The sequence below is a fragment of the Vulpes vulpes genome, chromosome 6 (genome assembly GCF_048418805.1).
Source record: "Vulpes vulpes isolate BD-2025 chromosome 6, VulVul3, whole genome shotgun sequence".
Lineage (NCBI taxonomy): Eukaryota > Metazoa > Chordata > Mammalia > Carnivora > Canidae > Vulpes > Vulpes vulpes.
This window is the reverse complement of record NC_132785.1, coordinates 67,404,953-67,420,700: the sequence shown is the minus strand read 5'-3', so window position 1 is coordinate 67,420,700 and position 15,748 is coordinate 67,404,953. Positions and strand designations below refer to the sequence as shown.

Sequence of the window (15,748 nt, the reverse complement as noted above, 5' to 3'; positions counted from 1 at the left end):
AATCTAATTGTATATATTTGCTTGGTTTTATTAGGTAAATTACTATAGAAATAATGTTATAAATCAGTATACTATGTTTGGGTTTAATTTTTCAACATTATGTGTTTTAACATTGATTTATAGTTACGTTGTGAATTGAATAATTGTATTTCTACTTTTTTCCTCAATCATTCTTAACATCGAATTTTTAAATGAACGATAGCCCATCTGTAAGGGCTCTTGGTACTTAATGATGTATTCTGTTTTTCTGTGGCACAGTTTTTGGGACAGCCACTTTTGTTGTTAAATATTTTCATTTTCTATAGTACTTTTCATCCCTGTATATATGTACAGGAGTCACTTCACCCACCACCGAATTGCAGCCACTTCTGAGGTGGAACGCAGCAACTGTTTAACAGCGCACTTTCCCCTAGGTGCTGACAGCTGCGGAAGAAATTGTACATGGTCCTGTACAGAAGGTATTTCTCCACTGTGCCATCTGCAGAGTGAAACTGACTAGGAGTACTACATAGACTGTAAGTTTCTTGTGTACCCGTCCTAGACTGGAAAACCCAATAAGAGAATAATAACTGGGAAGCATCATTTAAAAATGTATTGAGGTCACTTAAACTTAGTGCTGCTCTCCCTGGCTCTAAATTTTATTTTTAAGGTCATCTAATTTGTGATTGGTATAACAAACAAATGGATGCACTCCTTGGCGATTGTTTTATTCTAAAAGCATATGAAACTAAAGTGCTTTTATAAATACTTCACTTTTAATGAAACTTAAAAGACTCAATTTGTTTTTAAATATTTTCAAATAACCAAACCAATATTATCTAAGATTTTAGAGCTGTGTTCTTAAGTAACAAATCAACTTAAAACTCAACAGGAACATCCTAATTAGTTTTGCTTACACTGTTTTATGTCTTAGTCTTAATACTTTCATTCTTGGGTGAAAGCTTTGCAACAAAGCCAGTTTATAATGAACCTAATTTTGATTCTTTGTTTAAGAAGCAATGAGTTTGAATTTTTTTTTAACACATTGAAACAGCTTGGGAGAGAAGACATGGTAAATATTTGAACTTTCACTTAATGTAGTTTAGTCTTTCTCTCCCATTTCATGTTTTAATGATTTACTTGTTCCTTTTATAAAAGCATTTACCAGAGTGCTATCTTTAGTAACAGTTTGGCATGTTTATGTCTTATAGGATAGGAAAATAACATTAGGAACTGCTGTGTCTGTTGTTAAACTATATGATATGGATTGTTATATTTCATTGTTTTTGCTTTTCTAGTCAGCAGTATGACATATCTATTTTTTTGTGCATCTGTAGAATTTCTATGGCAAGAAACTAGGATCTCATAGTCTTCACAGAACCTTAATTATATGAAATACAGTGTCTTTGTCTAGGTAACTTTATATCATAATTTAAATGATATTTGTGTACATCTCTATGCCTTTAGATTCTCAATCAAAGCAGATAAAAGCCTCTCTGGGCCACAGTTAACTTACTTGTAAAACGAGGTGGGTGGAAGAAATTATTTCTATAGACCCTTTCTTTATGTGTTTTCTGTTTAACTCAGGGGCAGAATTCTTTGTATTCAGATTTGTAACTTATGTAATCCAGATATTTTGGTGCAAGTAACTTTGTTCTAGTTAGATAAATGTTCTAACTATTTACCTAGTTAGAACATTATTTGTATTAATTAAAAGCCCAGTGATAGTATTTTAGAGTAAAAAAAATAAAAGAGGTCTGATTTCCTATCAAGATTTTTAACTATCTCTAATTTTATAGTGGAGTTGCCCTAGTGTTTTGAAATGAACTTTTTTTGAGAATAAATAAAATTCTCAATATCCTATTCATCATAGGAGTATCTTGTAAATTTTTTTTAAACTAGGCTTTCTTTATATTCAAAGTAGAGTGCAGTTAAATATTACAAAATCTAACTTTTTAATGAGATTTCCCCCTTAATTAGTCTTAATACTTCATTCAACAGTTAAATCACCAAAGAAGTAAACATTAATATTTTAAAGAATATAGTTTAGACATAGCATAATGTACTTATGTATATCTAGCAAGAAGGTATTTTATCAGTATATGTAAAACTTGATTTGCTATAATTGGTTCTTTTGCATTTTCTACAAACAGTGTAATTGTAAGTATTGCTTAATCCCATTTATTTTATTAACTGAAATAATTATATTTGACAGAATAGACCACATGTTTTCTATTCTTTTTTGATGAAAAAGTACAAACTATACCTGTGTGCATATCTGAGTATATATTTTTCATTTATACTGAATTGTTATATATTAGACCTTCTGTGGATGATGTAAGTTTAACAACTTAATAGATTCAATCTTTAACCATATGAATCTTATAATTTAATATACTTCCAACATATGTTATTTGGAAAAGGGAATTAGATGGAAACTTCATTTTTATTGAATATACTTCTGTGTTATATGAATTAAATGAACATGTACTACTTGTATAATCAAAAATAAAGGAAAATGTTGGTATTTTATTTAAACTGTATATTTGGAGCATTTGTTTAGTTTATTTAGAAATTATCTTCATTGCATAAAGTATCTTATAGATACTTAATTTTTCTATTTGTTTTCCAAGAGAGGGGCTTTTCATCTTATTCTGAAGAACCAGAATTGTGGTTGGGCTTATTATATAATTTATATTCATTTAATAATTTTGGAATTCAGAAATACTACATCAAGAATAATTAAATCTTAAATCTGTATTTTTCATCTTCTCCCAGTATAATCTCTTGTTTGAAATAGGAAAAAAAATGAAACAAGTACATAGATGAAATGAATTTTTAATACTTAATACTATGTACTTAGATGTGTCTCAGTAATGTTCTAGTAACATCTAGCTTTCAGTTGGAGGCTTTAAAACAAAATGTAGCACCAGCTGAAGAAATAGTGAAATTGGTGAGAAAATAAAATATAAGGAAATGTATTTTAGGTGTTGAATTTACTTAAACTCATTTTACAGAGCATACATTTTCATAGAGACTTTCAATCTATATTTTAAAATTCTTGGATACTCAGTTTTATAAAATACATACTTTCATCTTTGCAGTTAGGGACATATTTTATATTCATCCCAAACGAATTTCTAAAAAACTATTTGTCTTCTCAAATTTTTCTGAATAGATTCTTGTCATGGGATAGGGAAATGAATACTTTCAGATGTTTTATTGTGAATACTGAGGAGATGCTTTTGCAACTTAACATTGGGTAGACAATTCTTTTTATACTAAATGGTTAGTATTTGAGTTACTTTATTTAATAAACTTTAGTATTCAGAATATTTTCTATCATCCAAAACATAATTGATATCCATAGAACAATACTTGCAGTTTGAATTTATATATTTTAGAAATAAATGTGAATTTTTTTTTCCCCGAAAACCCCAGGCTAGTTATATGAAGAGAAGATAATCATATAATTACCTGAATGTTTGTTATTCTTGTTTTATATATCAACTAATTCCTATCATTTTTTATGAATTCTTCAGTTATTTCCCAAGTAATTTAATTAGTTGAAAAATATAAAGTGTGGATAAAATCTAAGTGTGGATGAAGGACTACTTATGCCACAAATCTCTTTAATACTAAGTTAACAAACATTTATTACGTAAAATTTGCCTTCAATTCTGAAATTTTTACGTGTCATAGATAAAGTGTGTGTGTGTGTGTATGTGTGTGTGTTTGTGTGCTTGTGTGTGAGTAATGTTCCTAATATATTTTCTGAAGCATGGCCTGGAATCCTGACTGCCACTTTGTAGCTATTTAATAAAGCATAAATTGCTTAACAACTGTAAGGGTTTTTTTTTTTTTCAATCTGTTATTAAGAAATCACTACACCTACCTCACAGGGTTGTTGTGAGGAAAAACAATAAAACATGTGAAAAAGTGCTTTGTGTATGCCAGATACACAGTATATAGAAAAATGAGTATTACTAAAAACTTTAGTGGACCTCATTTTTATCTTACAACAAAATCTAAATTCTGTGCATGTGATCTGGCTCCCCCCTTATGTCTTCAACCTCATTTTTTTTCCTTGCAAACTGCATGTATTGGTTAATTGATATTCATCACTTTGCAGTTCCCAGAATATGTCATGCTTTCTTTGGGCAACATTCTTTCCAACCACTCACAACACCCCTTTATCCCTAGGCTGCTATCATCTGTATAATTCAGCCTCATCCTTTAGGTCTCACTTTTTAGATTTCTCCTTAACTAAAAGTAAGATGTTTCTATTTCTCCTTCATCCCTTACACTTTGGTTAGATGACCCTTCTATATATTCCTATAGGCTTTGCTTATACCTGTTCTACCAAATATCTCATGTATTACAATGGCCTTTGTGCCTATTTTCTTTGTGAACTTGTTGAGAGTGGAGTCTGCCTTTAACTTATTTTACCTAGTACTTAACAGTTTCTGCAACTCAGGAAGCAGAGTGAAATAGATGTTAAGTTCCCCTAAACAAATCCACAACATATGATTTATACTCCTTAAAAAACTTTAATTCTTCTATATTTATAGAAAAGATTTTAAACTCCACAATGATCATATCAAAATTGCCCCTTTTGGGGCATTTGGATGGCTCATTCTTTTAACCATCCAACTCCTGATTTCGGCTCCAGTCGTGATCTCAGGGCAGTGAGATCGAGCCCTTTATCTGTATCCAGGCTCCCACTCATTGGGGAATCTGAGATTCTTTCTCTCTCCCTCTCTCCTCCCCCCACCTCAGACCTGACCCCCAAAGTAAATAAATCTTTAAGAAATTATTGGTATTTTAAAATCGACTACTTTGTTCACCATTTATCACTCTTAATGGATTTATTAAGAGGTGAACTCACTAGGGTACAAGTAGAAAGTTACTTTATTCTTTCCTGTCACTGTACCTGAAATCTCCCCCTGAATATTTTCTTTTCTGCCCCCTTAATGCATGCTGCTCAAATGTTTTTTTTACCTCTTCTCTGCTCTTGCTCTTCTTCCTCTTTCTCTTCTCTCTTTCTTGTTCTTTTCATTCTCTCTTTAATTCTTTCTTTACTTTTCAGGTATATCTATATAAAAAAAAAAAAACAAGGCTAAGAAATTAAAATTCCAAACTCTCATCTGTGAAATTTTTTTTTTGTAAGTTTTGTTCAAAGAAGGCTTAAAAACTTGAGTGGGGACAAGTATTTTTTTGTAAGTTTTGTTCAAAGAAGGCTTAAAAACTTGAGTGGGGACATGTGAAGTAGTAGACATTTGTATTAGTTTTTGCCTTAGTTTTTCTCCTTCTCCTTGTAGTACTCCTTGGTCTCCCAGAGTCTGAGGTTAGAAATAGAGAAGAGCTAATTGATAGTAAAGGTATGTTGGAAATGTAACTTTCCTTTGCTTTTCTGGGTTTATCAAAGATTCCCACTGTTTGAAGACAACTCAGCTATAATTCCTGGATGCAGTTGATACTTCCTTTGTCTTCTTTTGACTACTATCCTTGGTTTCTGACTTTTTATTCTGTTTCAGACCTCTTTCTTCTGGGATTATCTTGTTTCCTTTGCAATCCTCTGTGCAGAATTCCTTTAAAAATGTCTCAATGCAAGTTCCCTTCCCAGGAATCCTTACCTGTCCCATTGGAAAAGATAATTCTTTACTTCACAAATTCTGAAGTGTTGTTGGCCATTTCTAAGTTAGTAGCGCCACACGAAAGGCACCTTAATCTCTTGCCTTGTTAAACAATCTCTTAGATTGTTTTTAGGCCAAAGTCCATTTCCTGTGTCATCTCTTAAATGTTCTATATTCTAAAAGACATAGGCCAAACTTTGAGAAAATTGGTGTTCTGTTTCTTCCTCAAACAGTATAAGCTCCTCTCCTCCAATATGTATTTATATTTTTTATGTGAATAGTGGAGCAAACAATGCCTGAGCAATTTTTGGCCACATTTTTCCAAATGTGGCATAGATAATGGTCTATTTGTTACCTCAGTTCTAGTATTTGGAACCTGTTGTTCTCAGCTTTGGGTCCTAACCAAAACAGAGAAAACAAGAAAACTCCCATTTTAATATCCTGTTACACTACTTACACTGAGGCCATTAACAGGCAGCTTGCATTTCTATACATTTCTGTGAAGGTTCATCCATTTCTATATTTCCATGCCTTGTGTTAGGCTATTCTGTGAGTTTGGAACGCCCTTTCTACTTTTTCTTCATGGTGGAATCCTTTCCAGTTATCAATGCCCAATTCAGGTGAAGTCTTTGTTGGTCTTTGCGGTTAGAATAAATGCTTCTCTACTGTGTCCTCACAGATACTTTGTGTAAGCTATTATTGTAGTACCTATAAATTTGTCTGTCATTCTGATTAGATTGTGAGCATTTCTGAGACAGGCACTGACTTCATGGTGAACCCCTTACCATCTAGTCTCTATTACATGCTCCATACATTACTTGCTAAATTAATGAATCCTTCTGAACACCTGAGATTGAAGTTTGTAAAATTATTACTGAGTGATTAATACTTATATTCTTAATTATTTCTGTCCATATTTCAAAAACTATTTGAAGGGGCAAGAATTATATGTTATGCCTCTGATGTTTTTTATCCCAGTGGCATTTCACTTTATTTATTCTTAGACATGTTCATTCTAGGTTTCAGTTCTGTTTGGGCTCAATTTTCTCCACTTAGCTCCCTGCATTCTTTATTTTTCTTCCTTGTCTTATTACAGTTGATTGATATAACTATGGTAAGTAAGGATAACCACGTATTCCAAGCAGGTTCAGGTTGAAAGCTATATAAATAAATAAATGTGGAAGATCTCAGGGTTAGTTGAATTTTAAGCAGTATAGATGCCAGGAATTGTAATTATTATTTATCTAAAGTCATATTGCTTATACCAGTAAATTTTTGTGTATATATTTACATAAGAAGGAACAAACTATAAAAAATGGCCAAGTGATTAATGCTGCCCAGCTTTAGATATCAAGAAACACTGTTTGTTCCTGTTAGTTACCCCACTCTGTAATCACTATAGTTATTCAGATACTCTATTTACAAAATTAGTAAAATTAATTACATTGTTTTTCACTTAGTTTAAGGTAAATATTACTACATGACAGAAGTTTGATACTAGGAAGAACAAAGTTCTATTTTTCTAAGTTTTTGTGAGCATACTTGGGAAAACTAAAATCCAGGAGAATTTTTAGGAAGCATCTGGTAGGGACAAATAGGAAAATTAATGCTAAAAATAGTTTTTCAAAATATGCCTTTTGAAATGTAATTCTCTTTTAAGTATTTGTTATTCCATTTTCTTTTCCTTTTGAATGGCTTTTTGTTTTTCTTTTTTTTTTTTTAAAGATTTATTTATTTATTTATTTATTTATTTATTTATTTATTTATTTGAGACACAGAGAGCGAGAGAGAGGCAGAGACACAGGCAGAGGGAGAAGCAGGTCCCATGCAGGGAGCCCGACGTGGGACTCAATCCCAGGTCTCCAGTATCAGGCCCTAGGCTGAAGGCGGCACTAAACTGCTGAGCCATCCGGGCTGCCCTCTTTTTGTTTTTCAGTTGTGGTTTTGAGTAGGATTTTAATTAAAAACCCTCTTTTACTGGGTCAAGAAAAATGTAAAAAAAAAAAAATCTTATAAACAGTAAAATTCATTGAAACCTACTTAAACCTAGGTAATGTTCCTAGGCAAAATGCCTTATTCATTTTACAGATATGAGTGCACATAATAAGGAAATTGGCCAGGGGCATCTAGGTGGCTCAGTTAAGTAGCCAGCTTGTGATTTTGGCTCAGGTCATGATCTCAGGACCCTGGGGTCCAGCCCGGTTTCAGCCCTGGGCTCTGTGCTCAGTAGGGAGTCTGCTTGAGGATTCACTCTCCCTCTTTCTTTGCCCCTCCTGCTTGCTCATGCATGTATTCTCTCTCTCTCTCTCTCTTAAATAAATAAGTAAACAAACAAATCTTTTTTTTTTAAAGGGAATTGACCATTAATTGATATTTTTTACACTTCTCTCTGAAATCCTAGCTCCATGTTTTTCCTCTTGTGCTGCAGGTTATGACAGATTCAGCATGTCTGAAAAACAAAATAAATCTCAGTTCTCAATTCTCATTCTGACCCCCAACTCAGTCATTCTTGCTTATGACTTCACCATATACCTGTGACCCAGAATCAAAATAATACCACTTTCTCCTCTCCTTTGACTTTAGTGTCATCTTTTTTATTTCTAGATCTTAATTATTTTGCTTTTAAGATACATCTTGAATCAGTATGCTTCATTCTATATCCATTGATAAACTCTAGTTCGTTATCACTTGCCAAGAATCATGTATTAGATTTGTCTTTTTTGGGCAGCCCCGGTGGCGCAGTGGTTTAGCACCGCCTGCAGCCTGGGGCCTGATCCTGGAGACCCGGGATCGAGTCCCACGTCGGGCTCCCTGCATGGAGCCTGCTTCTCCCTCTTCCTGTGTCTCTGCCTCTCTCTCTCTCTCTCATGAATAAATAAATAAAATCTTTAAAAAAAAACCAAAAGATTTGTCTTTGTTTATATTATCTTTTTCTTGAAGATAAGAACCAAATTTTATTCACCTTTGTGCTTTCCCATGTATTATAGTCTCAGTAAATCCCTTCTAGGTTCACTCAACTAATTGTGAGGTAGTTGATTCCTTGTATTTAAGCCTTAAAAGTTTTGGATGGATTGCTAAAATACAGAGCAGTGCCACAGTTAAAATTAATCGCACATTATTCCAACTTGATATTAGTGTTAATGCTACCAGGAAAGGTGCTTTAAGTAAATTCTAAATAATCTTGGACACTTGGCTTGGTCCTAATTATGTGAAAATGGAATTTCCTGGCAATATGCTGGTATATATGATGGTTTGTGGCTCTTGCTATAACTTTTCAAAGTTGAGTCTTTTTTCTCATTGATACCATTTAAAAAATAGTTATATGCCATTTGACAATGTAATTTAACAAGTTATGGTTACTTCACTTTTTACATTAGTCCCTTTCTAGCTCTTTCAGAGCTGGTATTATTCCCATAATACAAATGGGAAGGAAGCTTCTTTTGCAGTCTTGCGAAAGTCTTCAGCCCAACGACCAGTCCCACAGGTGGATCTAATTTATCCTAGTAAGAGGATACAGTGGCTTCCTAAGAGGAATAACTGCGGTATGGCTATTTTAGTGCTTCCTGTGGTAGAACTTTATAGAGAACTTATTTTTCCCTTTTGCCTCTTCTCCTTGTAGTCTTTGAAGATAATCACTGGTTTCTGGAAATTTACATTATGAAGGTGCTCTCATTTCAGATTTGATTGAATATGTGCTTATTCTGATTTTTTAGTGTTTTATAAAATTATTTGAGTGAATGTGTTATACAGAAATAAGATGACCTTTTAAATGTGTTCTCGAAAATATTTTCAGTTTATGATTTTGATTATTTCGATCAGTATGTTCCTATTTTTTTCTCATTCCTCTCCTGTTTCTTTTAGTATATATGTACCTTTATCCAGATCTATATCATCTATTTATACACATACACATGTATACATGAGCTTTTAATTTTGTAAATTCACCTTTTTATATTCTCATATCTCAATTATTTCTTTGATAAATTTTCAAATCCATTTAATTTTATTTTTGCTATATAAAAATAAATAAAAATAAAATATAAAGCCTACATAGGTTTTTTTAATCTATTTTCCAGATTTATATAAAATATAGCATATGTTGCTTTTGTAGCCTATAAATTATATGATATTCATGGTTTGCATGTCACTTAGTTAAATATAATTAACATTCGGTTATTTTTGTACAATCAATTATTTTTACTCTTCATTCAATGTGTTTAGTGATACTGTGTGCTAGGCAGTGTCTGACATGCTGGAAATGCAGAAAGTCTTTGCTCTTATGGAGCTTTTATTCTTGTGGCTGAAGAGGCAGAGAAACATATGACAGTAAATACATAATTTTAGATAGGCATAAGTACTGGGAAGGAAATAAATGCATATATTAAAAAATGTTGAGGTGGAGTGTACTGTAGCTAGGATAGCGAGAGGAAATATCAAAGATGGGACATTTGAATTGAGATCTAAATGATTAGGAGGAAGAAAATCACATTCCAGGCATCAGGAAGAGCAAGGACAGAGGTCTTTGGATCTGAGTGAGTTTGGCATATTGAAAAAAATTGAAAGAAATGGAAGTGTGTGTGTTGAACATTGTTGGGAGGGGAGATAGGAGAGAGTGTGGCAAGAGGGGAGGTCTTTGAAATAATGCAAGAACCGGATTAAATGGGCCATAGTAAGAATTGTATTATAGTTGTATTATATTGTATTGTATTATATTGAATTGTATTATAGTTACAATGTGAAGACATTGGGTACTAGAGTTTGGTGATAATTAACACTGAGGACATCACTCTTCTTGCTGTGTGGAAGATGAACAGGGAAAAAGAGTTAGGGTCTAGGGGAGGTAATTATTAGGCAGTTTATTGCAGTAGTCCCAGAAATTATGGTATCTAGGATTAGGGCTTTTGGCAGTAGAAATAATGAGACGCAGGATGTTTTTAGAGGAGTACTGATAGAATTTGTGAATGGATTAGAAATGGTGTAATCAGCAATATCAGACATAATTGAACATGAAATATTTTTTGAAGATACAATTTAATGGACTTACACTTTTCCATGGCAAAAATGTACCATAATTTATTTAAATTACACTCTGGTTTTGATTATTTTTTCCTTACTCTTTGCTAGCATAAACAGCATTAATGTTTCATCATTTTTTCACCTCACTGTCATTGTACATAAATAATGATTTGTGATGGCTTGTCAATTTCAAAGGTAGAAAATTATATTTTTTTTACTAGCTAGATTGCAATTGCAATATGTTTATTAACAGGTTGTGGTTTTCTAATTGTGACTTGTTTCTAGCTTTGTTTATTTTGAGATGTTATTTTCCGTATTGATTTTAAAGGTCACATTAACTATAGAGATATAAACATCCCAACATTATCCGGCCTTGAGATTTTTAAATTTGTCTTATGTTAGTCTCCCCCATGTCCTTTATGCTCTAGACAGTTTGGCTGTTTCTCAAACAAGCTAACCTCTTTCTTGCCTCATAGAATTTGCACTAGTGACTCTCCATTTTCTGAATCCCTCTTCAGCCAGTCTTTGCATGCTTGACTGTCTTGTCATGTTTCAGCTTAAACATTACCTCCTTAGAGGAGCTGTCCCCAGCTTTCTGACATAACATTCCTTCTCACACCCTTCACATTCTGCTACATTACTGCCTCTATTGTGTTTGTTTTCCCCCAGGCTTTTTAATCTTCATAGCACTTACCACTGTCTGAAGTTATTCATTACTTACTTATTACCTCTTCTTTCCAATGAGAATGAAAGATCCATGAGGGCAAGCATCTACTCTTATTTGTTTACTGCTGTGCCCTCTGAGGCTAGAATATTGTTGGGTATTAGTACATAATTAATATATATTGTAGAGTGGATAATATAAGGATAGGATATTACCTGTTTGTCCCATATGCTTATGTTTTTCCCTTTTTGTCAAGTGCCTTCATTCTTGTTCATGGCACTTTTTATATGAAGAATTATCTACTTTCATGGAGTCAAATCAGTGAAGTTTTTTTTTGTTTTTGTTTTCGTTTTTTGGTAAATGACCTTTTGCTTACTTTTAGAAGGAAAAGAAAAACTTTCCAATCTGGAGATACTCCATTTTCCTGTATTGTAATTAAAGTGTTTCTGAATATAAAGTTATCATTTATTTTCATGAATTAGGAAAGTATTGAAGATAAAAATAGCCCTTATAAATGTGTTTCTGTGCTTTCTTCTAATCTGTGCATTTATTTATAAAAATAGAGTTCAAACTATATAGAGAGCTTTTCATCTTTTTTTCACTTAATATTGGACCCACTGCATTATTTAGAGGATATATATTCTTCAGAAGTGTAATTTTTTGAGGTCTACAGAATATTCCAACTTAGGCATTTGTTATAATATACTTAATCAGTCTCTTACTTTATACTTGTTTCAGTCCTTTTTGACTTAAATAACAGTACAAGTATTGTATTTAAGTTTTTGTGTTCATTTATGATCTCATAAATTATTAAACATAGAATAATGAATTTACTGGGTCATAGGCATGCATGCAGTATTTTAAGATATTTAAGGATTCAGTGCCAAATTATATTTAAGAAAACTTAAAAAGTTTACACTCCTAGTAGAAGTGTATGGATGTTTTTCTCATCCAATTTTCTGATTCCTGATAATTATGTGCATTTAAAATATTGGCCAATTCCTCCCCATCTGTGCCACAATAATTTGTGTTTTTTAAATACAAAATTAAGTATTTTTAGGGTCAAATCTATCATTTTTCCATATTTCCATATATTCATGTCTGTACTTAAAATAGCTTTTTTCATTCTGAGGTTATATATTTGATTACTTATGGTTTTGTCTAATTTTTTACATTGTAGGTCTCTATGTAGAATTTATTTTAAGATATTTGAGAGGAAAAGTTCTAACTGTATTTTCTAAGTAGTAATCCAGTTATGCCAGCCATATAATTTGTAAGTAATCACCTATACTGTTTTCACACTAAATTTTTATGTATTCCTGGGATTTAGGAGGAAGGGTTATTTATTCTGGTCCATTGTTATTTTAATTCTTATGGTACTCATTATTGCTTTGTAGTATCTTTTTATTTTGAGTTATCTACTAGCATTATAATCCCCTGATTTTATTATCTTTTATTTTAACAATTCTAGTATATTATTCCATTTCTTTTACTTATGAATTTAAAATCATTTTGCCAAATATCCTTTCCAAATATGGTATTCTTGTTTTCTCTTAGTGAAATTGTGTTAAAACTATTAACTTATTTGCACAGATATTCTTATAATATCTAGGATTTCAGGGGATCCCTGGGTGGCTCAGCGGTTCGGCGCCTGCCTTTGGCCCGGGGCCTGATCCTGGAGTCCCAGGATCGAGTCCCACGTCGAGCTCCTGGCATGGAGCCTGCTTCTCCCTCCTCCTATGTCTCTGCCCCTCTCTCTCTCTCTCTCTCTCTCTCTCTGTCTATCATAAATAAATAAATCTTTTAAAAAAATATCTAGGATTTCATATATGAACTGAGATTATTTTTTCTTTTCTGCCTCAGGAAAGCTTTTTCTATATAGTTGTTCAACACATTTCATTTAAGATCATTCTTTAATGATTTAAATTCTTTAAGGTCATTCCTACTCACTGTTTTAAATATTTTTTTATTTATGTGCAACTTTTTTTAAAGATTTTGTTTATACATGACAGACACAGAGAGAGGGAGAGAGAGAGAGAGAGAATGGCAGAGACACAGGCAGAGGGGGAGAAGCAGGCTCCATGCGGGGAGCCTGACGTGGGACTCGATCCCTGGTCTCCAGGATCATACCCTGGGCTGAAGGCAGCACCAAACCACTGGGCCATCGGGGCTGCCCTATATGTAACTATTATTATAGTTCTTGATGTATTAGTTTTCTATGGTCACATGACAATTGCCACAAATTTTGTGTCTTAGAACAATACAAATTTGTTCTCTTACAGTTTTAGATGCCAAAAGTCATAATCAGTTTTACTGGGCTGAAGTTAAAGTGTTGACAGGGCTGGTTCCTTTTGGAGGCTGTAGAGGAGAATCCCTTTCTTTGCCTGTTCTAGTTTCTGGCAGTTGCCCATTTTCCTTGGCTTGTGATTCCTTCTTTGAATCACTACAAAGTCTTACTTCTGTCATCACATCTACGTTCACCTTTGATTTTCTTGTCTCCCTCTTATAAGGACCCTTTTGGTTATATTTATGGTCCACTTGGATAATCTAGGATAATCTCCCCATCTGAAGATCTTTAATGGAATTACATCTGCAAGTTTCCTTTGCCATATACGAGAACATTCACAGATTCTATGAATTAGCATATGTGTATTATTTGAAAGGCTATTATTCAGCTGCTATATGTAGGATAATCCCACTAAATTTATACTATTTTGCTTTTTTCTATTTTATTGAACTATTACATTAAGTATGGTTGCATTTAGTTCATTTTCTGAACAGTCAAAATCATAAGTAATCATAACTTTTTCTCTATTTTATAGTAGTAACTTTATGCCTCTTGTTTCTATTTCTGTCTTATTGCTGCTTTCAATTTTTAATACAAATGCCCAAGATATTTTCCCTTTAAGTATCATATTTGCTGTTGGTTTAGGATAGACATTTTTCTAATCATAGGGAAGTATTTTGGTCACTGTTCATTATCTCCTCACTCTCCATTCTTTTGACATATTTGTGTTACTTTCATGTACAGCCAAATATTAACCCACACTTACTTTTCTGGATTAAGATGTATTCATTCTAGTTTATCGATTTTTCAGTAGTGCTGGATCTAATTTACCAGTACCTTTATGATTTTTTAAAATATTTATATTAATAAATGTGATTCATCTATGTGTGTTTGTTTTTGTGTCTGACTTGCTATTCCATTTGGAATATCAGAGTTATGCTACTTAATAAAATGAATTTAAAGGTGTTTTATTTTTCTCTATCAACCAGAATAGTTTTTATAGCATGAAAATTGTTGAAGTTTAAAGTTTGAAAGATCACATAAAGCTCTGAGCTCAGAGCTTATTTGAACATAATTCTTTGACAGACTTTTAAATTTCTTTGGTTATTTCATTTTTGTTGAAGTCAATTTTGAAAATTTACATTGTTCCCAGTGAGTTGTCTGTTCTATCAAGATTTCAAAGGGACGTTTGTCATTCTTAATATGTGTTAAGCATTGTGCTATGTTCTATATGTGCAAAAAATAAAGAATATATGATTCTTAATCTCAGGAAGTATATTGAAGTGAGAAGAAAAGTTAACTTTGCTAGGAGGAAGCAAAAGAAACAGAACTTCTGATAAAGATTTCATTATGAATGCAGGTAGCAGGCACCAAGGCCACAAAAAGTTGAATACAGGAAGGACTGAGAGTGTAATGATGTGCATACATCATTACAGCTAGAATTTAGGTCTACCAGGAAGGAATAATGGATAGAAATTAAAAACTATATTGTAGCTTATTCTTGAATTTGTACTTTCCTATAGATAGCCTGTTAATAACATTAATTCTGAGTTTTTCATCAACAGATTCATATTTTTAAAAGATTAGTCCACTGGCAACATGGAGGACTCTACTGAAGCCAGTGGGATGTCTAGAAATAGACATCCTAATAAGATTTCTGAACCCATATAGCATCTTAAAAAATCATACTTTATTTAGTAATATTTTTTATAAATCTTTATCTGGAAAAATGAAATGAAAAAGTCTATAGTGAGGGAATTTAGATATAATATTGAAATTTGTTTGAAGTAATTTCTCAGCAAATGTATATGGACACATGAGATATAGGCATCAAAATGAAGTATCTTTGTCCTTAAAAGATATGAAAGGCTTGTAAGACATGTTTAATAAGGATGATTTCAAAGTCTTTATGTGCTTTATATATATATATAAGTAATATAAGTCCATGTAACTACCACCTCAGTCAAGATGTAGTATATTTCCATCATGCTAAAAATTTCATTGTGTCCATTGCCAGACCATCCTACACCTTCCCTGTTACCTTAACCCCTTCTTTCCTACATGCACTCCTGCTACTGACAATCACTGATCTGTTTTCTGCCACTGTGGATTTATTTGACTTTTCTAGGGTTTTAACTTAAATGGAATCTTATATTATGTACCCTT

General features: G+C 32.6%; 1 protein-coding gene across 6 annotated transcripts in view; it reads left to right on the top strand.

Moving 5' to 3' along the window:
- The window catches only part of NOVA1 (NOVA alternative splicing regulator 1), a 145,773-nt gene that overhangs the window by 46,974 nt on the left and 83,051 nt on the right, over positions 1–15,748 (top strand). For 2 of the 6 annotated variants that reach the window (XM_072761302.1, XM_026007647.2), the window contains exon 1: positions 414–515. The exons of the other annotated variants lie outside the window; for them this stretch is intronic. The gene's annotated coding sequence lies outside the window, so the exon portion shown is untranslated. Of the gene's footprint in view, positions 1–413; positions 516–15,748 lie in introns of those variants that run through there. 6 annotated transcript variants of the gene reach the window in all.